Genomic DNA, 22,867 nt, shown 5'->3' on the forward strand with positions numbered 1-22,867 from the left:
TCATCTGCAAATAGTTAGTATTTTTTAATGGTATGACTCCACATATGTTGTCCATACTCCCTGGCATGTCTTCCTCCCAGGAGCCATCAGGCAACAAAAACTGGACGTGATGAGGAGAGGGAAGACACTCAAGGTTATGTGGGTAAGGACAGGGAGGTGTAGAGACTGGATATGGGAGGAGTTGGGAAAGGGAGGTAAATATGATAAAACACATTGTATAAACTTCTTAAAGAATTAATACAAATATCTAAGAAGGGAAATATGTGTCAGCAACCTTCACAGCAGGTGTTAATTGTGTTGCATTTTTTTTTCCAGTCAGGGTTTCTCTGTGTATCCTTGTATGTCCTGGACTCACTTTGAAGACCAGGCTGGCCTTGAACTCACAGTTGCTCTGCCTGCCTCTGCCTCCTTGAATGAGTGCTGGGATCAAATGTGTGTGCCACCACACCTGGTTTGTGTTGCAATTCTTCACTCTTAGTTCCAAAAGGCTTTGCCTAGCTTCAGAGAGAAGCTCATTTTCCTTCTCATGTCCCTTAGTTTTCCCTGCCTTTATCTCCTGCTTCAATACAGTTGATAAAACCTGTGGTTTTAAAAAAATTATTTGTCCTCTAACACATATGGATTAATAACCATTACTGCTGTATCTACCTGTAATGTAGTTTCATATAGTTTCTCTGATTTGCTGCATTTCTGTTTTCTTAAATATAAATTTCAGTGAAGATTTATGGGTCTCTTTACAAACATAGGGCAGCAGGAACGATGGTGCTTGAGTCCTTAGTGAGTTGGAATATGCTGTGACTGACATTCCCCTTTCCAAAGGCAGGACAACTCTGCTCCATTACCATGCCCATCAACTTGTCCTTTCTGACTTTGGAGGTTGAAAGCTATAACTTATCCACATAAATCTATGATCACAGCATACTCTCAAGCTGCTCCGTATTGTTGAATGGTTCAAAAGAGAGAATGTGTGCTGCAAAAGTGCTTTGCAAAGCGTAAAGTGCTGGTTAAATGTGGGTACCATTATTCTACTCAGGATGAACACTTAGCTCATTGCTTAGTAATGGTGAGGCAAACAGTGTCACTAAATAAGACAATATAATGGTCTTAAGAGGCTCTAATTCAGTTTCTCTTTTTATTCAAGCACGCAATTGCATTCTAACACTTCACAGACAGCCTGAAATGGGTCCTGTGGAGGCTGATAAGGAAAATTAGAACAAGGAGCTATTTGAGCCCTCATTTTAATAACCAAGTCAAGAAGGAGCAGGCACTTTAATACTGGAAGGGAGGAACACTTTCTCCTAGTCCTCAGCAGGATAATGACTCCATTACTAAGCGTGCCTTCCATAATAAGGGATGCAGCTTAGCAAGGAGAAAAATGCCAGCCCCACCATGGGTAAAAGCTGACAGTATGGATGGATAATGGTCATTTTCACAGACGTAAAAAAAAAAAAAAAAAAAAATCAAAATCTTTAGCTATAAATGGGCCTCAGTTTCACAAATACCTGCTGGATATCTATGCCTTTTTATTGAATTTACCTTTGTTCAAATGGATACTTACTGGCCTTCTTCATCATTTGTGGATGTGTGTGTGTGTACACATGTGTAATTTTGACTGTATTTTACTACAAGAGAATGCAGAGGTTGTGCCTTGTGTAGGGAAGAGAAGAGAAGAGGAGAGGAGAGGAGAGGAGAGGAGAGGAGAGGAGAAGAGAAGAGAAGAGAAGAGAAGAGAAGAGAAGAGAAGAGAAGAGAAGAGAAGAGAAGAGAAGAGAAGGGAAGAGACAGAAGAGGAGAAGACCAAAGCCTGGGTTCGTGCAGCAGTATGCATGTGTATGTAGGTAGGGACATTTTTCTTCCTGTTAATGTGGAATCTCAGTGAGCAATGGTCTGAGAAGCTTGAAATAAAAAAATTAAGTGCTTCTAAATAGACTGTGGAGAGCACCATTAAGACCTACCACCCAGTGCCTGGAACAGAACAGACATTCACAGTATTTATGGCAAAATGAACAAATAAATGACTGACAGCTTCATTCTACAGTGACAAGGGAAAAAAGTGTATTAGTTCTCAGCTCCCAAACTCAGTCTGGAGAACTTTCAGAAGATTTGCACAGTTAGAATGTTCTGGTCTCATGTCCAGTGTGCTAAGTGGTGACATTTTGTTTTTTTTCCACACAGCTTCAAATCTGTAAGCTAATACAGAGCTCCCAAGTCAGCGAGTCAGCAATAGAAAATGCTTGAGATGAACCATTTATCCTCCTGCATGCTGAGGTTCTCCTCCCCATGGTCTAAATGTGTCCCCTACATAGAAAGGTCATGTATTGAAACTTAATCTCTGAGGTGGGAGTATTTGGAGATAGGGTCTTTGTGGGCAGGCCAAGGGTTAAACCCAATTGACCAATGACATTGGTACACTAATGAAAGAGGTCAGACAACTGCCTTGTCTCCATGTGAGCAAACAGCATGGTGTGATCTAGATTTGCCAGACACCAAATCTACTTGTGAGTTTGCCCTTCATAGCTCCAGAACTGTGCTACCTCATCTATAGCATTTGTTAAAGTGTCAACATGACTGAGACATTTTCCATTACGTGTAGTCTGTATGTACAGATGCTTCTGAGGTATCAGTTAACAGCTGATACCTTGATATACAAGCAGGCCTTTGATTGGATCTTTGTTAGATCCTTGCCTGCCCCTATGATTGGAGTGAGTTATTTAACACCTGTGAGCCTCCTTGTAAAATCTGGCTAAGAGCAGTGCTGCCTTTATATGATTGTTGTAAAAGGTTTGAGTAGATTTATGTAGAGAACCTCTGTTTTTGTTGTTGTTGTTGTTGTTGTTTTTTTACTCAATACTAAGTAGTTTCCAAGGTGAAGTTAATATGCAGCTGCTTATGTGATATGGAATGACTTCTGTAAAGGCCTGCTATTCCTCACTGCTTCCCTTGGAGTCTAACATAGCGTCCTTTGCTGACAAGGACAGACTTTCATTAAAGAGGAAAGCTGAGCAATAGTAGGCAGTGTAGCTTTTAAACCTCACATCTGGAAATGAACAGATTTACTTCTGTAAATAGGGTGTTTTAAACATAAAATGTATTTCCTGGAGCATACTAAAGATTCTGATTTATATCAGTAAACTTATCAACTTTTACATTTCTTTCATTGCATATTTAAAAGTATGTTTTATTTTTTACAAAAAATTTACTCTAAGTAGCTCTAGAAGTAGAGATGTGAAGAGGAAAAATTTAAGCAGACCTATTTTCCAAATCCAAACCACTGAAGGATATTTTCCATAATGTTGTTTGGGTCTGCACATGTTAATGAGGTATAACTAAGAAATACATATTGTTTGTGACATTTTCATTAAACACATGATTATAAATGTCACAGTTAGTTCTCACAGCCTATGTAAATGATTATTTTTTATTTGTTCAGTTTAATTCTTAGAGTGTGTTGACTTATGCCCTCCCCAGAATACTGAGTAGGTGAGTATTTTGACTGTGGCCATTTTAGAAACGAAGAAAGGCTGAACTATTCGATATAGTTCTGTCAGTTTGCAGGGACAGAACCAAGGTTTGAACATGCTGTTTCTCTACTAAGTTTTCTTCTCTTCTCTTTCCAAGGGATCTCACGATTTAGTCTTTCTTTGAAAAACTCATATATTCTTAGCATTTCCAATGTTTTTCTGCATACTAGGTGACAAGGTTTTTCCCCTCGCACTTTCCCTGGCAGCACCTAACATATCACCATTTTTGTTCTGAACTGTTTAGGGACAACATTCATGCTTTTGCTGTCAGTTCAGGCTGCTAAGAGACTACCACTTACTCTTCCTCTTATTTCTCTTTTCCAGACCTTTCTTTTAATCTCACAGTATAAACCAGATTATTGGTGTAGAAGAATTTTAATTCAGAACATGGCTGCTCTGGAAGAGATTACATATTCAAAGACCTTTTAGGTCTTTATCATCTGGCTGGACTACAGACACACTTTTGATCTCAGGAGATAGAGGCAACCAGGTTTCTGAGTTCAAGGCTAGCCTGGGACAGAGCAAGTTTCAGGTAAAGAAAAGCTTAGGTCCAGGCATGTTGGTATACATCTTTAGTCCCAGCACTTAGGAGACAGGCATGCAAATCTCTGAGTTCTGTTCTAGCAGTTAGGTTAAGTCATTGTAGTGGAGCTGAGTTCATGGTAGTTCGGTATGTGGAATTCAGAGGCAGTTTTTTTTTTGTTGTTGTTTGTTTGTTTGTTTGTTTTACTGGGAGAGTTTTACAGAGAGAGAGGTTGAAGAGAGAACAAGCTAGATACAGGAGAAGACAGAACAGTCCAAAGAATGAGAAGGAGCCAAAAGATAAGAACAGATTGCTAGGCCAAGTAGAGCAATTCCATCAGAAGCAGAGAGAAAAACCAGTTTGAATCACTCATCTTGGAAGGGAGTTTGAACCAGAATAGTTGAGCTGGACTAGGCAGCCAGAGTTCAGAAAGAATGATGAGCTTATTCAGCAGTTAGAGGGTGAGTATAGTCTAGACCTAGATTTGATTGTATGGAAGCTAGAAGCTTCTAGGACTAGGCCTAAATTAGCAGACAAAACAGTAAGCCTTGGAGATTACAAATGAATCAGGCAAATAAAAGTTACTTTAACATCTTGGGGCAAAATTTATTCAATTTCAGAAATTAATACATGGAAATCCAACATAGGGTCTTACTTAAAACTGGCTCCACTGAGGCTGGTGTTCAAGGTGGAATCCCTGGTTGAAGTTTACTGGAACAGGCAGTGCAGAATTATTTGTAGTTAAGGTTATAGGTATGGCATAGCCCAATCTTTGAGAAACAGAGATTTAATCATAAATAGGAATGAAACCTAGTTTGCTTTTACTATAAGATGGCTTTCAAGCCCAAGATAGAGGCAAGTTGGTTTATCAAAGACTCCCATCAGATGACTTCTGTAATTCCAACTCTAGGGAATGCCCTCTCCTGTCTTCTGCCAGCACTCTCACACTCATGTACACACCCCACATCTCCCCCCGCCCCAGACACAAATAAAAGTAAATGTAAAAAAAAAACCCCATCATTTTTACTAAGTAAGTACACAGTGAACTCATACTAAATGGGATTTTCTACTTAAGGGTGGTTGCAAAAACTGTACACCTAATATCAAGTATAATAGTGAATACTTTTGGTCCAAGACCAGAGAAAAGGTTTGCTTCTCTCACTACTTTTTCTCAATAAAGTAGGGTCCCAGTCAAGGCAATAAAGTGGAGATGATGAGGGCAATAAACATTGTAAACCACAAAGAAATAAAACTAATCTTGAGATCGGTATAAAAAATAATGACCAAAAATTCAAGTGAAAACACATACTAGAAAGGATGTGGTAAAGGGGAACCCTCCTCCACTGCTGGTGGAAATGTAACCTTGTACAACCACTGGCACTTTCTCAGACAATTAGGAATAGTACTTTCTTAAGATCCAGCTATACCACTCCTAGGCATATATACAAAACATGTTCAAGTATACAACAAGGAAATTTGCTCAATCATGTTTGTAGCAGCTTTATTTGTAATAGCCAAAATCTGGAAACAATCCAGATGTCCCTCCACTGAGGAATGGATACAGAAATGGTGGTACATTTACAAAATGGAATACTACTCAGCAATTAAGAACAAGGAAATCACAAAATTTGCAGGCAAATGGTGGGAACTAGAAAAGATCATCCTGAATGAGTTATCTCAGAAGCAGAAAGAAACACTTATAAGTGGATACTAGACATATAATATAGGATAAACATACTAAAATCTGTACACCTAAAGAAGCTAAGCAAAGAGGACCACCCTGGGTAAGATGATCAATCCTCTCATTCAGAAAGGCAAAGGTGATGGACATCAGAAGAGGGAGAAAACAGGCAAAAGGACAGGATCCAACCACAGAGGGCTGTTGAAAGACTTTATCCAGCAAGATATTGAAGGAGAGTCTGAGACTGATAGCCAAACTTTGGGCAGAGTGCAGGGAATCTTATGAAAAAAGGGGGAGATAGAAAGACCTGGAGGGGACAGGAGTTCCACAAGGAGAACAACAGAACCAAGAAATCTGGGCACAGGGCCCTTTTCTGAGACTGATAATCCAACCAAGGACCATGCATGGAGATAACCTAGAATCCCTCGAACCTCTGCACAGATGTAGCCCATGGCAGTTCAGTATCCAAGTGGGTTCCCTAGTAAGGGGAACAGGAACTGTCTCTGACATGAACTCAGTGGCCTGCTCTTTGATCGCCTCCCGCTGATGGGGTTGCAGCCTTACCAGGCCACAGAGGAAAGCAATGCAGCCAGTCCTAATGAGACTTGATAGGCTAGGGTCAGAGGTAAGGGGAGGAGGACCTCCTTTATCAGTGGACTTGGGGAGAGGCAAGGGAGGAAATAAGGGAGGGAGGGTGGGATTGGGAGGGGATGAGTGAGGGGGCTACAGGGGGATACAAAGTGAATAAATTAAAATTTATAAATATATAAATAAATTAAAAAACAAAAAAATAAAAAGAAATCCAGCAAAATGATTAAGTTAACTGAAGATTAAAGATAAAACTATATGACCATATAGTCCATATCAATGGACAACTGGAAACTGAAAAAAGAAATATTCATAAAAATACCAGAAATATAAGAAACTTATGAGCAAATATATTAAAAAGTGTATAACACATGCACACCAAAGCATATTAGTTAAAGAAAACCCAAATAAATGAAATATTAAGCATTTCATGGTGTGAAATACAATATCACAATAAAAAGCCCACTGAAATGGATTTACTTAATGAAATATCAACAAATGTGAGCAAATCTTAATGGAACTTTCTAGTTTGAAAATTCATATAGAAATGCAAAGGACTCACAGAGCTAACCTTAGTGTAAAGAGAGCTAAAAGATTGAAAGATGAATATCTCAGCTTTTTACTTTCTTTGAAGCTTTAATGATCAAGAAAGTATAGTATGAGAACATAGACAAAGTGTTGGGACAATGAAAAACTTCGAAAAAAACTATATGCATGTGACACAATGTGCTGAAAAGTAGATTTTGATATATGCATGTATGCCAGAGGACAGCCCCTGCCATTGACTGGGTGACCCAAGAGGAGATAAGGAGTCAGCAAGTAAAGAGTGAAGTCAGGCACAGAGGTCAGGGGAATCTTGCAGCTCTGACTGATTAGCAGTCAGATTGTTTCTTTATTTATACAGCTTTTACAGAACCAAGAGAGACTAATGGTTATCTAAGAAGTACATATTGTATCATTTTGTCTACAGACATGTGTTTGATTTTTTTGTAACATGTTTGAAATTACAAGGTCAGTCACAATTAGAAAGTACAAGTAGAACAGATTTTTTTTTTCAGTTGGAAATTGGGCTTTTATTACCCACCTAAATTCATTTTTTTTTGAATTTTATTTTTTTTCTTATCAGTTACATTTTATTAACTCTGTATCCCAGCCATGTCCCGATCCCTCATTCCCTCCCAGTCCCTCCCTCCCTCCCTCATCTCCACACTGCCCCTTGCCAAGTCCACTGATAGGGGGGACCTCCTCCCCATTCATCTGATCCTGTTTTATCAGGTATCTTCAGGACTGGCTGCAAAGCCCTCCTCTGTGGCCTAACAGGACTGCTCCTCCCTTGGGGGGTGGGGAAGCCAAAGAGCCAGTCATTGAGTTCCTGTTAGAAACAGTCCTTGTTCCCCTCACTATGGGAAACCAATTGGTTACTGAGCTACCACAGGCTACATCTGAGCAGAGGTTCTAGGTTACATTCATACATGGTCCTTGGTTGAATGTCAGTCTCAGAAAAGACCCTGTGCCCAGATACATTTGGTCCTTGTGGAGCTCCTATCTTTTCCTCATCAGACTAACTCCCCTTCTTTCTTATGATTCCCTGTACTCTGCCAAAGGTTTGGTCATGAGTCTTTGCTTTGAAGACACTGCTAGTTAGAGTCTTTCAAATGCGCTCAGTAGACTCCTGTCATATGTTCAATGCACATCCCATCTGTCTTCCTAAACGAGGATTGATAATCTTACCCCATGTCCGCTCTCTTGATTATCTTTTTTAGGTGTATAGATTTCATTATGTTTATCATATCTTATAGATCTATATAAGTGAGTATATACCGTGTTTGTCTTTCTCCTTCTGGGATATTTCACTCAGGATGATCTTTTCTAGATCCCACCATTTGCCTGCAAATTTCATGATTTCCTCCTTTTTGATTGCTGAATAGTATTCCATTGTGTAAAAATACCACAATTTCTGTACCCATTCCTCCGTTGATGGACATCTGGGTTGTTTCCAGGTTCTGGCTATTACAAATAAAGCTGCTATAAACATGGTTGAGCAAATATCCCTTTTGTGTACTTGAGCAAACTTTGGGTATATACCTAGCAGTGGTATAGCTGGGTCTTGAGGAAGCACTATTCCTAATTGTCTTAGAAAGCGCCAGATAGATTTCCAGAGTGGTTGTACCAGTTTACATTCCCACCAGCAGTGGAGGAGGGTTCCCCTTTCTCCACAACCTCTCCAGCATGTGTTGTCCCTTGAGTTTTTCATCTTGGCCATTCTGATGGGTGTAAGGTGATATCTCAGGGTCGTTTTGATTTGCATTTCCCTGATGGCTAATGAGGATGAGCATTTCTTTAAGTGTTTCTCTGTCATTCGATATTCCTCTATAGAGAATTCTCTGTTTAGCTCTGTTCCCCATTTTTTAAGTGGATTACTTGGTTTGCTGCTTTTCAGCTTCTTTAGTTCTTTGTATATACTCGATATTAGTCCCCTGTCAGATAAAGGGTTAGTGAAGATTCTTTCCCAATCTGTAGGCAGGCGTTTTGTTTCGATGACAGTGTCCTTTGCTTTACAGAAGCTTTTCAGTTTCATGAGGTCCCATTTATTGATTGTTGCTCTTAGAGCCTGTGCTGTTGGTGTTCTGTTCAGGAAGTTGTGTCCTGTGCCAATGAGTTCTAGGCTTTAGAACAGATTTTTGTAGTGGTGGTTTTTCCTCCTGGTACCAAGCTCCTGGAATAAGGAGCTCATGAGACTCAAAATATATTTACAAATACCTACGCCCTGTAGCTAGGCTCTTTTCTGACTAGCTCATAACTTAAAATAACTCGTTTATAGTAATCTACTTTCTGCCTCATGGAGACACCAAAACCTAAAAGTGAGAGACAGAATGACAGTGATTAATTACAGCATTCAGCACAGCTTTGATGGAATTGTGTGTCCAACAGCTGTTCTGGCTTCATGAGTTTCACTTTTTCTGGTGTACATGGCTATGCCACATGTAGATATCTGAGCAGAGAAGATTTATAACTTTCTCATAAATGTTCCTGTGTCAACTGAATGCATATATGCATGAGAGCAGAGCTTAAAACCCAACCTTATGGAGTATACAAAAATCTACCTAACACAGATCACAAAACTAAATTTAAGAAAATTTACTTACAGAAAACATCTAGGAAAAACCTGAAGATCATTTTTGTGATCTGGGTTAAAAAATAATTCTTTGGCATGACACAAAAGGTAAGATAAGCTATATGACCTTCATGAATTTAAGAACCTCTTTTGAAAGGCACTATTAACAAAATAAAAAGATAATCCACAAAATGGGAGAAATACTTGCAAATAATATATATGATGAACTTTCATCAAGAATATATAACAGGTGCTGGGGAAACGGCTAGGTGGGCCCAGGTGCATGCTCTGATACCCAGTGCTCACATGATGGAGGGAGAGAAACAGTTCCCAAAGATTGTCCTTTGATCTCCACTCTCACACAATGGCATATGCATGTACCCTTTCCCAATACATAAATCAAGTTAAAAAAAAAAGTCAAAGAAAAATATATATGACAAGTAGGTGGGTGTGGTGGCACCCTTTCATAATTCTGGAATTCAGGACCTGAGGCAATAAGAGTAATACCAGTGTGGAGGACAAATTAAAGCACTCTTTTAAAGAACAGGACTATATAATTAACTAAAGAAAAAAATTAACAATATCAGTCAGAAAATAAGCAGAGAATAATCTGACCTCAGTCAGGAAAGGAAGTGGTAGTGGATGCTTTTAATCCCAGAACTCTTGGGAGGCAGATGCAGGTGAATCTGAGTTCAAGGCCAGCCTGGTCTACAGACTGAGCTCTGGAACAGCCATAGCCATACAAAGAAACCCTGTCTTGAAAACAAATAAACAAAAACATGCCACCCCCAAACAACAAACAAAACCAACCAAGCAAAAGAAAACCTACTCCAAATAAACCTTTAAAAAGCCAATTTTTGACTATATTCAGGAAATCCAAAAACCACTTAGGAATTCAATACTTGAATTTCTATAATTTTTGATGCAGCAGTTTTAGTCACCTGACAGTTTTCCAGTTCTGGTCCCATCACTATCGCTGTGTTTTTGGTTTTCAATGGGTTCTCTTATAGGCTTAAAATAATAATAAAATAAAAGTTTGGAGAGATGGCTCAGTGGTTACTTTATAATTATAGAGGACCCAGATTTGGTTTCTAGCACCCACATAGCCTATGGATGTCTAAAACGTTAGTTCCAGGGAATCCAATGCTCTGTTCAGGCCTCTGAGGGCACCAGCCACGCATGTGGTGCACATTCATACATGCAAGCAAACACTCATACACATAAAAAGAAAATTTTTATTCATTTATTTATTACAATTTATTCACTTTGAATTCCTGCTGCAGTCCCCTCACCCATCTCCTTCCAGTCCCACCCTCCCTCCCTCATCTTTTTCATGCGCTTTCCAAGTTCCCTGATAGGGGAAGACTCCTCCCCTTCTATCTAACCCTAGCCTATCAGGAATCACCAAGGCTGACTGCATCATCTTCCTCTGTGGCCTGACAAGGCTGCACTGGCCTGGGCGAGATGATCAAAGAGCTGGCCACTGAGTTCATGTCAGATACAACTCCTGTACCCCTTACTAGGGGACCCACTTGAGCAGCGTATGGGCGTCCTCCAAACAGGGGCTTCTAGATCCTCTCCATGCATGCTCCTTGGTTGTAGCCCAGGTTTTTTGACTCTGTTGTTCTCCTTGTGGAGTTCCTGTCCCCTCCAGGTTTTTCTATATCCCTATTCTTCCATAAGGCTTCCTGAACTCTGCCCAAAGTTTGGCTATGAGTCTCAGTATCTCTTTTGATACACTGGTATAGAGTCTTTCAGAGGTCCTCTGTGGAAGGCTCCTGTTCTGTTTCTTGTCTTCTCCTACTTCTAATGTCTATCTTGTTTCCCTTTCTGAATGAGGATTAAGAATCTTCCCTAGGGTCCTCCTTGTTGCTTAGCTTCTTTAGGCCGATAGATTTTAGTATGTTTATCCTATATTATATGGCTGGACATATCTCTAACCCTGATCTCAAGCTGTACAATAAAGCAACAGTAATGAAAATGGCATGGTACTGGCATAGAAACAGACTTGTGGATCAATGGAATCGAATTGAGGACCCAGAAATAAACCCACACACTTATGAAAACTTAATTTTTGACAAAGAAGCCAAAACCATACAATGGAAAAAAGACAGCATCTTCAACAAATGGTGCTGGTCTAACCATATGTCTGCATGTAGAAAAATGCAAATAGACCCTATTTATCACCCTGCACAAAGTTAGCATCCAAGTGGATGAAAGACCTCAACATAAAACCAGATACACTAAAAGTGTTCGAAGAAACAGTGAGCCTTAACCTCACTGGCACAGGAGACAACTTCTGAACAGAACACCAACAGCACAGGCTCTATGATCAACAATTAATAAATGGGACCTCATGAAACTGAAAAGCTTCTATAAAGCAAAAGACATTGTCATCATAACAAAATGACAACCTACTAACTGAGAAAGGATTTTCACCAACCCTGACAGAGGGCTAATATCCAGAATACATAAAGAACTGAGGAAGTTAAATACCAGCAAAACAAGTAATCCAATTAAAAAATGGGATACAGAGCTAAACAGAAAATTCTCAACAGAGGAATATCAAATGGCAGAGAAACACTTAAAGAAATGCTCAATGTCCTTAGCCATTCGGGAAATGCAATCAAAAAAATAAAATGTTTTAAAAGATATTTTTAAAACCCACCTCCAATCTAACTGGAAACCCAAAAAGTCTCAACAAATTAATTCACTCCAGGAGACTGCAATCCACATAGATCCGACAAATATATGTATATACAATATAAAAACAAAGACACTGGGTGCACAGAGGAGACCTTCTTCTGATCGTTTGAATGACCGTACTTTAGAGTTGATATTAATAAGTACATCTCTTGAGATAGAGCCTGACATGTAGTCTCATTCTCAGAATTTGGAGCAGGAGTTGTAATAGATTTGACTTTTTTTTTTTTCAAGGTCCTATACACGAAACTTAAAAGCACGGACATTTTTTAGCAAGTATATCATCAAAGATATGAATGTCAAATAAGCAAATGAGTATATCTGTCATTAATAGTCACTGTCAAAATTAAGTAAACAAACGTAAATAGCATTACAGCTTCTTAGAAGGGTTAAAATGAGAACTGCCATTAACAAACTTGGGTGAACATGTTAAGTGACTCAGTCTTGCTGAGTTGAGAGTGACGCACACATTGCTGGTGGTACAAGAAATGGTACAACTAGTTTGCTAACAGCTGCCCAGTTTCTTAATGGCTTAAACAAATATGCATAATTCAGCTATTTTACTACTAGGGAAACCTAGAAAAAAGGAAAATAGGGGTTGGAAGATAGGGGTCAAGAGTGCTTGCTGCTCTTGCAGAGGACCCGAGTTGTACAAACATACACACACAAACACACACAATTTTAAAAATGAACAAAGCCTTTAAAAAGTAATAAAGAAAAATAGGTACATAAGAAGACATTTATGTGAATGTTTGTATCTGGTTTAGTTGTAATAGCCCCAAATTAGCACCAACATAAATAGTCATAGAGATATAGGTAGGTAAACTGTGGTGCATCTTTACATGTAATCCATGTTCAGCAACATAGAGAGATCATCAACTGGACAGATGTTACAACACGAATAGTTCTTAAATATAATGTGTAATTTCATGTAAATGAAATTACTGAAAATAAAAGCTATAGTGACAGCAGATCAAAGTTTGCCTGGGATTGTGAGGAAGGAGGGAAAGGAATGATGAAACATGAAGACACACAGTAGAACATAGGGGAAATGATGATATACTCCTGATATTGAATGTGGTAATGGTTTCACAGGCATACAGACACCAATAAGTGCACTGTGCACTTAGGAAATGTTTTGCTTGTCATTATGAATCAAAACGTGTTAAAAAGAATTTTACTTTCCACTATAAAAAAGTCATATGTACCAGCTTCATCATTCATTCCATTGCTCTTTGCCTGCACTGTTTCTAATAAGTATGTCTATATGAATAACATACTTTTTCCCCCCTCAAATTTTTGTCTTTGCTTTTTGTTTTCTGTGGTTTGAATTTCTGAGTAAAGTTTTTTCAGTGTTTGTCTTGCCTGGTGTTCTCTGAGTTTGCTGGCTGTGTGGACAAGTGTCTTTGAATTAGTTTTGGACAACTCTTAGTCGTTGTTATTTTAAATGATTTTTCCGCTCTATTTTCTTTTTTTTTTTTTTTTTTTTTCTTCTTACATCCTTGTTGGTCACATTGTACCCTTGAAATTGTTCCACAAAATGCCAGGTTTTACATGCCTGTCATACCTGCCCTTGAGAAATCGAAGCAAGAAGATTATGGTGGGGGGGCATCATCTTCAGAGTTTGTGTGTGTGTGTTTGTGTTTCAGTTTGTACTGACTACTTTAAAGCTCACCAATTCTTTGGCTGTGTCTATTGTTCTATTGAGCTTATAAAGACATTTTTTACTTCTTTGGTGTTTCTTTTTTATTTTATTTTTTTTAGTACTGAGTTCCCATATCTTTGCTTACACTGTCCATCTGTTTTTGCATATTGTTTTCTTTCTAAACAAGGGCCCTGAATATGTCATCCAGTTATTAAAACTCACTACTCAATAATTACAAACACAATCTGTATTACTATACTTCTTTTGTTTCTCTGACCTCTAGCATTACTTATTATTGTTTTTTGGTGTGGGGCTGAACATTTATTGAGTAGCAGGAGCTAAGTCTAATCTAAAGTCTTTAGCGTGATATCCATTATTAGTTCCAAGTATGCGTTTTCTTTACTGTTTGCAGTGGCTATAGATGTCACTGACACCAAATTATCTAACCGTCCTTTCTCTTGTTGTTCTCTTGTGTTTTTAGCCTCCTCTTCTGATAGTGTCATTTTGTATCCTTTTAGTTGCAATGTAGCCCTGTTGATGTGGTAGTGAGGAATGGGCCAGAAAAAGATTTGGTAATCTCACATTTGATTTTCAATCTTTTAATGAGTCTGGGCCATCATCTTCACAATGGCTATTAGTTTCATTTTTACATTGTAAGTAAGACTGGGATGCTAAAGAGGACTGGAATTAGCTGATACATTTCATCTGCTGGTGGGATAAGGCTGTGGTGTGGTCTTTTTTCCCTTTGGGGAAACAGGGCTTGATAATGGAGGATTTTTCAATGATGCGTTTCTTCTTGCCCCTGCTGATGCCATAAAAGATCTTTCTTGGATTTTCCTCGGAGACCAGAGTAGGATTTCTGGATATAAAAGCCATGCCATGTGGGGTAGGCATCTCCGAAGCCTGCAGTTCTCAAGAGTCTCTCACTCCTCTGAATTCAGCTTCTAGCAGTTCATCAGACTTGTAACCCAACCAGTTTATGGCTCCAAAAGTGTCTAGTGTCTGCTCCCAGTAAGCAAGCCTTTCTCCTCCTCTTCTACTTCCCCCTCTTCATCTTCCTCTGTTTCTTTCTTCCCCTCTTCCTCCTCCTCTTTTTCTCCCTCCACCTCCTTCTCCTTTCTCTTTTTCTTCTTTTCTGAGATAGGGTTTCTGTGTGTAGCTCTGACTGTCCTGGAACTTGCTCACTAGGTTGGGCTGGCCTTGAGCGCACAGAGATTTACTGGCCTCTGCCACTCAGGTGCTGCTATTAAAGGCATGCAGTACTAACACCAGGGTCACCAGTGAGCATGTCTTAAATGTAATTCTAGGTGCATTTATTTATCCAGATTTTGAGATGCTGGTTTGCTTCACAGCTTCTGTTCTCTGATGGGTCCAAGAAAACTCACTAGCTTTCATTTCCCTCACCTCTTTCTTTTTCTAAGAGTCAGAATGATAGGCCCTCAGCAACTTATGTGTTGGTACTGAAACAGAAACATTCTTTATTTATTTATTTTTTTTTTCATTTTGGATGTTTTCTCCAAACTCTGAAGTCAATGAATCAAACTGTGTCACTGGAAAACAGAAGCAACCACTTTACTGTAAAATACATTGCCTGCTTTTCTAATACACAGATGAACCTACTAGACCCAGAAATACTGGTGACTGAAACAGATGAGCATAGAGGACAGTGATATGTTAGCCCACAGGGATGGGTCAAAATATAGAGGGAGCAAGAAGGCAAAGGAACAGGAGGCACTAAAGTAGCATCTTGTGGGAGTCAACCTTATGAAGACAGAAAGGAAAAATGAAGGCAATGTGGGTCATAACGGTAGATGCAAGTGAAATAAAGGTGAATGAAAAACATCTGATATATTACATAATTACCTTTTTTTTTTTTTTACTACTTTGTATGCAGTTAGTGCCTATTGCTTTAAGCTTCTTAATTTAGAACATTTTCTGCAGCATGGAGAGAGTATTGGGTAGTCTGTGCACTCCGTGCTCTTTAAACTACTTTACCTCAATACAATTGAGACTTTATTTTATAAGACATTATTTTCTATTGAGTTTCTTAAATAAAAATGTGATACATCTAATTATGATTGGTTTCTAACATCTTCATTTCTGAGGTTATAAAATAAAAGGGAATTCCTTAATTTTCATGTGTTTTGGAAATTCTGTGAGAAATACTTTACGCTAAGTAATGAGACTAATAGCAGAATCTTGCAACTTTCAAGATGTTCAATTAACCACACCTGCCCTCTGGGAACACTCACTCCCTGGACTTCAGTGGTCTGTTGAAGGTTTTCAGAACTTGAGGCAAGTCTCCAAGCCTAAGAAAGGAGAGGATTGTCTACTAATTGCAATATTTCAGGAGTTGCTTACCTTGAATTGTATTTTTGCTTTAGATTTTTATTTTTTTTTTTTTTTTTTGTCTGACTTTGGGCAAACTACATAATCTTCTGGGACAACTTTATCTTTTAAATGCTGAGAATACTTGCTTGATTTTAGGCCCTTTAAAAGTCCTTGGATAAAAGCTATTCTATAAGTGTTTTGTATTATCAGAAAATGCCAGATTTACAAGTTATTATTAGCCGTGGTTGGCATGTGAATTCACATCCTCCATCCTCCAAGATTAAAAGAACCCACCATCAGAGTTCAACTATTGGGTTGCCATGGACACAGGCTTCATTCCATGCTATGTTGTTGAGCAGTTAATACTTACTAGTTATTTATGTAGAAGTAGAAGTTGTGTTTTCACTATTCTGTTCAGGCCAACATTATTTATTCATTGACTGCAGGCCTTGCTAAATTCCACTGTGTGGCTTTTACAAGTGTCACTATCATAAGCATCTGACATTGGTTTATATGGTTTTGGAAATAATCTGACAAAAGTGTGGAATCTCACATAGTAAATAAATTATTATTCTTAAAAAAAAACACTAAGCAAATTCCACTAAAAATTACAGAGCAAAGAAAATAATCAGTTTCTAGTAGATAGCTTACAATAAATACACAATGTTCCCTTGGCCATAACCAGGCACCCATTCATCATGACCTCTACACAGTTTGGACAGATTGGTAAATATTTATGCTGGTAATCTTTATGTTGTCTCATTTATATTCTACAAAACTACTGTGCTTCTTTTATGACATTATTTGTTGATGTTCAAAAAAAAGACATTATCAAGAGTACTGCTACAAAATTCTTTGAGGCAAATGCTTCCAAAGAAAGCAAGTTACTGGTTCCTGAACCCTTGCCTTTTTCCTTTCTTCTGCTGTTGTTTATTCATTTCTGTAGAACTACAAATGTGGTGAATGCAAGGCAAGATGACTGGCTGACAAGCAGTCAGCAGGGCCTCCTCTCAGTGGGATGTGATGCCTTCTCTCACAGGGAGCAGCATCCAAGCTAATGGAGAAGTGGCCCTATTTATGCTTAGCAACTCCAAGGAAGACTCACTACATTGTCCCCATTTTCTTAGTTATAAAACCACAAAGAGTTCTGGAAAAATCTACCTTTGTACCAACTTGTTCATGTAAATACTGTTCTGGCTGGTGTGTTGGTATAATGTTCTTTTGAAATGTATACACCTTACCCTTGTTCATTCAAATGCTGATTTCTGCCCCCCACTCTCTGGTTTCAATACAGATATTGCATTGTGATACTTATTCTAAGCATCCTGTCTCAACTCTTGTGTAAACAGGCTAAAATAAAGCAACTAGCCACAATGTTGAGCAAGGGAAGGAGCCAGAGCACAGGAAAGAGGGGAGGAGCTAGAGGGCAGGAAATGAGTGGGAGGAGAAAGGGGGAGAGGTTGCTAGGAGAGAGAGCTGGAAGAGAGATCTTGGAACTACATGGAGAAATGAACTGGACCTAAGATATCACTAAAAGCAAGTATAATGTGGGAAATCTAAATGTTAGGAAACTATGAGGGCTTGGAGGTTTAGGATGGAGTAACTATTGCCCAGCATTGTGTTCTAGGTTAACAAAATAAACCCAGTCTCTGTGTGGTGATTTGGTTATACAGCTATTTAGGATTAGCAGCAAGCATTACTAGAAGATAAACCAATAGTAAATATTAATCACCAACTACAATACTGGTGTTTTGTCATCTTCACACAAGCCACTTGGGAAGAGGAAACCTCAGTTGAGAAAATGCTACCACCAGATTGGCCTTTCGACCATTTTCTTGATTAATTATTAATGTGAGTGAGTCTAGACTTTCATGGGCGGTGCCTCCCCTGGATAGGTAGTTCTGGGTTAATATAAAAAGAAAGCCATGGGAAGCAAGTCTGTAAGCAGAGTTTCTCTATAGGCTCTGCTTCAGTTCTTGCCTCTAAGCTTCTTGCCTTGACTTCTTACCCTGACTTCCATTCTATGATGGAATATGATGTCAGAGGTATTAGTAAAATAAACTTTTCCTCTCCAAGTTGCTATTGGTCTTGGTGGTTTATCACAGCAAAAGATAACTTAACTGAGACAAATAGTGCCATTGTCTACTAAATGTTGGGTGCCATCATAGACTAGATAAATCAAACATATTAAAATATAGGCCATCATTTCAACATATTTCTAATGTGGTGCAAGAAATAGACACTCAAAGTAAGTAACAAGTAGGCTTACCTAATTTGGGGTTAAAGTAGAGAAGTTGAAGTTCTTCTGCTTCATAATTCTACTAAAAAGCTGTCTTGTTATTTAATGGAGGATTCTTGGGAGCAGTTTGGAATTATAATCCTGTGACTCACAAGAGAAGTATTTTTTGCCTATAAGCCTGTATTGGCTGTTGGTGTCATGTATATGTGTTGTTGAGACTGCTCAGAGTGATCGGAAAGTGGAAAAGAAGAGGCACACAACACAGGAAAAGTCTAGCCTTGTCTAGAAAACCATGCTTTGTTAATCAAAAGAATAGAAAGAATATCGTTATTAACAGTACTTTATTTTTTTTTATTAATTACAGTTTATTCACTTTGTATTCCCCCCGTAAACCCCTCCCTTCTCCCCTCTCAGTCCCATCCTCCCTCTCCCTTCTTCGCGCATGCCTCTCCCCAAGTCCACTGATAGGGGAGGTCCTCCTCTCCTTCCTTCTGATCTTAGTCTATCAGATCACATCAGGAATGGCTGCATTGTCATCTTCTGTGGTCTGAACAGTACTTTAAAATGGAAGAAGTATAGCAATTGAAATAGGGGTGGATGGGCAAAAATTTAGCTAAGGAACACACTTGAACATATGCCAATTTTACCATGTGTGTTGGGAGGTCTTGGATCATGTCTGTTTTCTCTGCCCATTAAGGTATTAAAAGGTGTCAAAAGTTGCAACCACAACATGCAGCCATGTTTTATCAAATGTGGAAGTACACACAACCTCAGCACAGCAAAGAGACATTCTCCCTACAAGATGAGGAGAGCTACAGCCAGCATCCATACCTCACTTGAGACTCTGGTTTCTGTTTGGGCCTGGGATGAGATTCCTTTTCTATTTTCCAGATTGTTTGGTTTAGGCTATCACAGGAGACTGGAGGATTTGGACAAATGCAGAAAATCTAATTGGTTAAAGCCAAAAAGGCCTGTTATTGGGAAATTTAAAAATCCCATTGGAAAAGCCTACCAGCAGAAAATTTGCCCATTATTCTTTTTGGGAAGAACCCAGAAGTCTGCCATATTATTGTAACTTGGATTAAAACAAATGTATCTCCTTCTGGCCATTTTCTATGCCTATCAGGAGGTCATCTGAATTCAGAGTTCCCTCCCCATGGGTAGAGTAAAATAAACTGAGAAACTGAGCTGACAGCATTTTATTTATTTATTTATTTATTTATTTATTTATTTGGTATTAGCAACTTAATACCAGTTTTATTTATTGTTTTGTGTCATGTTTCAATGTTTATAGCTCACACCAGCTTTTACTGACTTTTTATTGTTATTATAAATACATATTTTTCTTTAAAACTTGATTATATAAAACTTCATTAATGACAATTACCTTATGTCATGTCCTGGTACTTGTATATTTCACTTATTTATGGTATTTATAAACTAACTCAAAATTTAGAGCATTACCAATAGCTATATTTATTTATGTATTTTTTCCTCTTTCATCTTTTTCAACTTTTAAAGCAACTGCTACACTGATTTCTCTGATTATCATATTTTTGTTTTAAAGCACACATTTTATGCTTATACATACATATATTTATATATTTATCTGCATATACATTTATATGCATTTTTTACTATATTTGCAAATCTAATTACTACATTTTTCTTTGTTTACTTTCAAAACTTAAAAGTGTCATCAAACTGTATAGTTTTCTAGGACTTGATATGTTCTTAAAATTCCCGCACAATTTTGTTTATAATAACACATGTTATTTAACTCAATGGTGGGCTCTTTGACCTCCCCCTTCCCCCGAGGGAGGAGTAGCCCTGCTAGGCCACATAGGAGGACAGTCCTGAAGATACCTGATAAACCAGTATCAGATGAAAGGGGAGGAGGTCCCCCCATCAGTGGACTTGGAAAGGGGTAGGGAGGAGATGAGGGAGGGAAAGAGGGATCGGGATACAGCAGAGATGCAAAGTTAACAAACTGTAACTAATATTAAAAAAATAAAAAAAATTCAATTGACAAAAAAAACACATGTTACTGCTATGAACTGTTTCATTGTATAAATATATCATGATTTTTTTCTTGTCAATCATGTTTGTTAGTGGGGATTTGAGTTGCTTGGAGATTTTTTCCATTGTGAACAGTGTTACTTTGATCATTTTGTAACTGAGCAAATATTTTCTTGAGTATTGTCTAAAACAGGATAGTTATGGTATAACAATTAACTGGTAGACAAAGGCCTAACACAATGAAGTTTCATTTCTTGGTGAAGACTGCCACAGACTCAGACTGACAGAGGTCAAATCATGTAGCTATGGTTTTTTAAATTTAAATTTATTTTTTATTTTCCTTTTTTGTCTTTTTTCTTTATTAATTATTATGATTTATTACAATTTATTCACTTTGTATCGCAGCTGTAGACCCCCTTTCTTGTCTCCTCCTAATCCTACCCTCCCTCTTCTCCCCCTATGTTCCTCCCCTCGTCCACTGATAGGGGAAGTTCTCCTCACCTTCTATCTGACCCTAGCCTAGCAGATCTCATCAGGACTGGTTGTATTGTTTTCCTCTATAGCCTGGCAAAGGGTTTCTCTCTGTGGCCTTGGTTGTCCTGGACTCACTCTGTAGACCAGGCAGTCCTTGAACTCACAAAGATCTACCTGCCTCTGCCTCCCAGAGTGCTGGGATTACAGGCATGCACCACCACGCCTGGCTGTAGCTATGTTTTTGGTACCATAGTTTATGGGTAAAAGTATAATTCCATTGGTTTCAAGAGTTTATTATCACCCACCTGCCCCAATACATTAGTTAAAAAATATTTACTGGTGAAGAGCAAAGAAAGGTTAATTGTTGCCAAATAATGAAGTATAGATAAAGCGGGTTAGTAGTCTCATGTCCTAGGGTTTCCCAGTCTGTCTTTGGAGCACTGACATGAGCTTTAGGTTTATATAGAGGACAAATTGGGCAAAGGCAAGCATATACATAATTAAGCAGTCCTAAGAGTTGAGTTTATCTGTCTTCACTGAGAGAGCAATCTGTTTTTCATAAAATGACTGCTGTAGCATCATAGATAACCTCATCATTTGAGAGCTGGTCAGTTAATGTGCTGATGGTGCAGTGCTGGATAACCGCATCATCTGAGAGGTGGTCTGTTACTGTGCTGGTGCTTGCGAGGTAGTCTCAGTCCCTTTAAATAAAGATATTTATTGATCAGTCTTGTTGTTCCTAGACACCCAGGTGATGGCAATATTAGGTACCTTCTGGTTAACTGGAAGTGGACATTATAAAAGTTGAGAGCAAGATGCAGGAGACAGAAAATGAAGGCAGAGATGCCAAACTCTCTTATCCTATCTTTAGCAACCTTTTGGACCCAAAGAAGAAGTCATTGCCTTTTACCAAAAACTTTCTAAGTGCTTGTTTTACTCTCAGAAACATGAGAGTTCCTTGCTCTTGTAAAGGGAAGAGAGATGCTGCAGAACTGTCTGGAACTTTCCAGTGTTTTGTCCCAGGTAACAGCAAACTGCTGTGATGGTTAGCATTTGTCCATTGCACTAGGCATGAGTTGACTGTTCCTGATTAAATACTTCACAGGGTATGTCTGTGAAGGTGTTTTCAGGGGAGATTAATGTTTGAATTGGTCAGTTGGGTAAAGAAGACAGTTCTCCTCAAAGTGGCTGTGTATCCTACTGGGGGCTTGAAAAGGTAGAAGAAGTAATAAACTTTGCTTGGTTGCTGGAGCAAGAACTCTGATTCTCTGCCATTGGTGCTTCTTGAACTTGGTAGTCTGATCGTGTTTGGATCTGTATGGGCATATCTTCAGTTCTCAGGCCTGTAAGCCACATGTTTCTTTGGATCTAAAGCTTGCAATTGGTAGGTGTAGGATTTAATTTCCACAATGGTTTGACTCAATACCTTATATGTCTTGTTAGCCCTCTGTCTTTGTTTCTATTCCTTTGTCTCTCTCCTCTTTCTCCTCCACTGTCCCTTCCCCTCTCCTTTCAGAGGGAAATCTGAAAGCCTTTTTAAATACCCCTTTCTGTTTGTTGTTTCTCTAGAGATCTCTAATACTGTGACTTCTGCATATATTTCCTTTATGTAGGTAGAACTATTTCCTAGTTCCAAGGAAGCAAATGGAATGCCTGGGAGTGAATGTCACCTGGGAGTGAACTTCCTATCTGTTATTCATAAACATGTAGCTTAATAAGACAGTGCCAAATTGTTTCGAGAAGTATTTGCACAAATTTATACTTATAATACCAATATCAAGAGATAAATTTTATTTCATAATGCAACTAAGATATTTCTCCCTGAAGGTCTTTTTGTTGAAGCTTTTGTGTGTGGGTTTTATTGTTGTACTTTCATGTATGATAGAGACATTCTTTTTTTTTTAACATTTATTTATTTAGTTATTTTATTTATTACAATTTATTCACTTTGTATCCCAGTTATAGCCCCTTCCTTCAGCCCTTCCTAATCCCACACTCCCTCCCTCTTCTTCTCCCATGTCTCTTCCC

This window comes from Psammomys obesus, unplaced genomic scaffold (genome assembly GCF_907164565.1).
Source record: "Psammomys obesus unplaced genomic scaffold, mPsaObe1.curated_primary_1811, whole genome shotgun sequence".
NCBI classification, from domain to species: domain Eukaryota; kingdom Metazoa; phylum Chordata; class Mammalia; order Rodentia; family Muridae; genus Psammomys; species Psammomys obesus.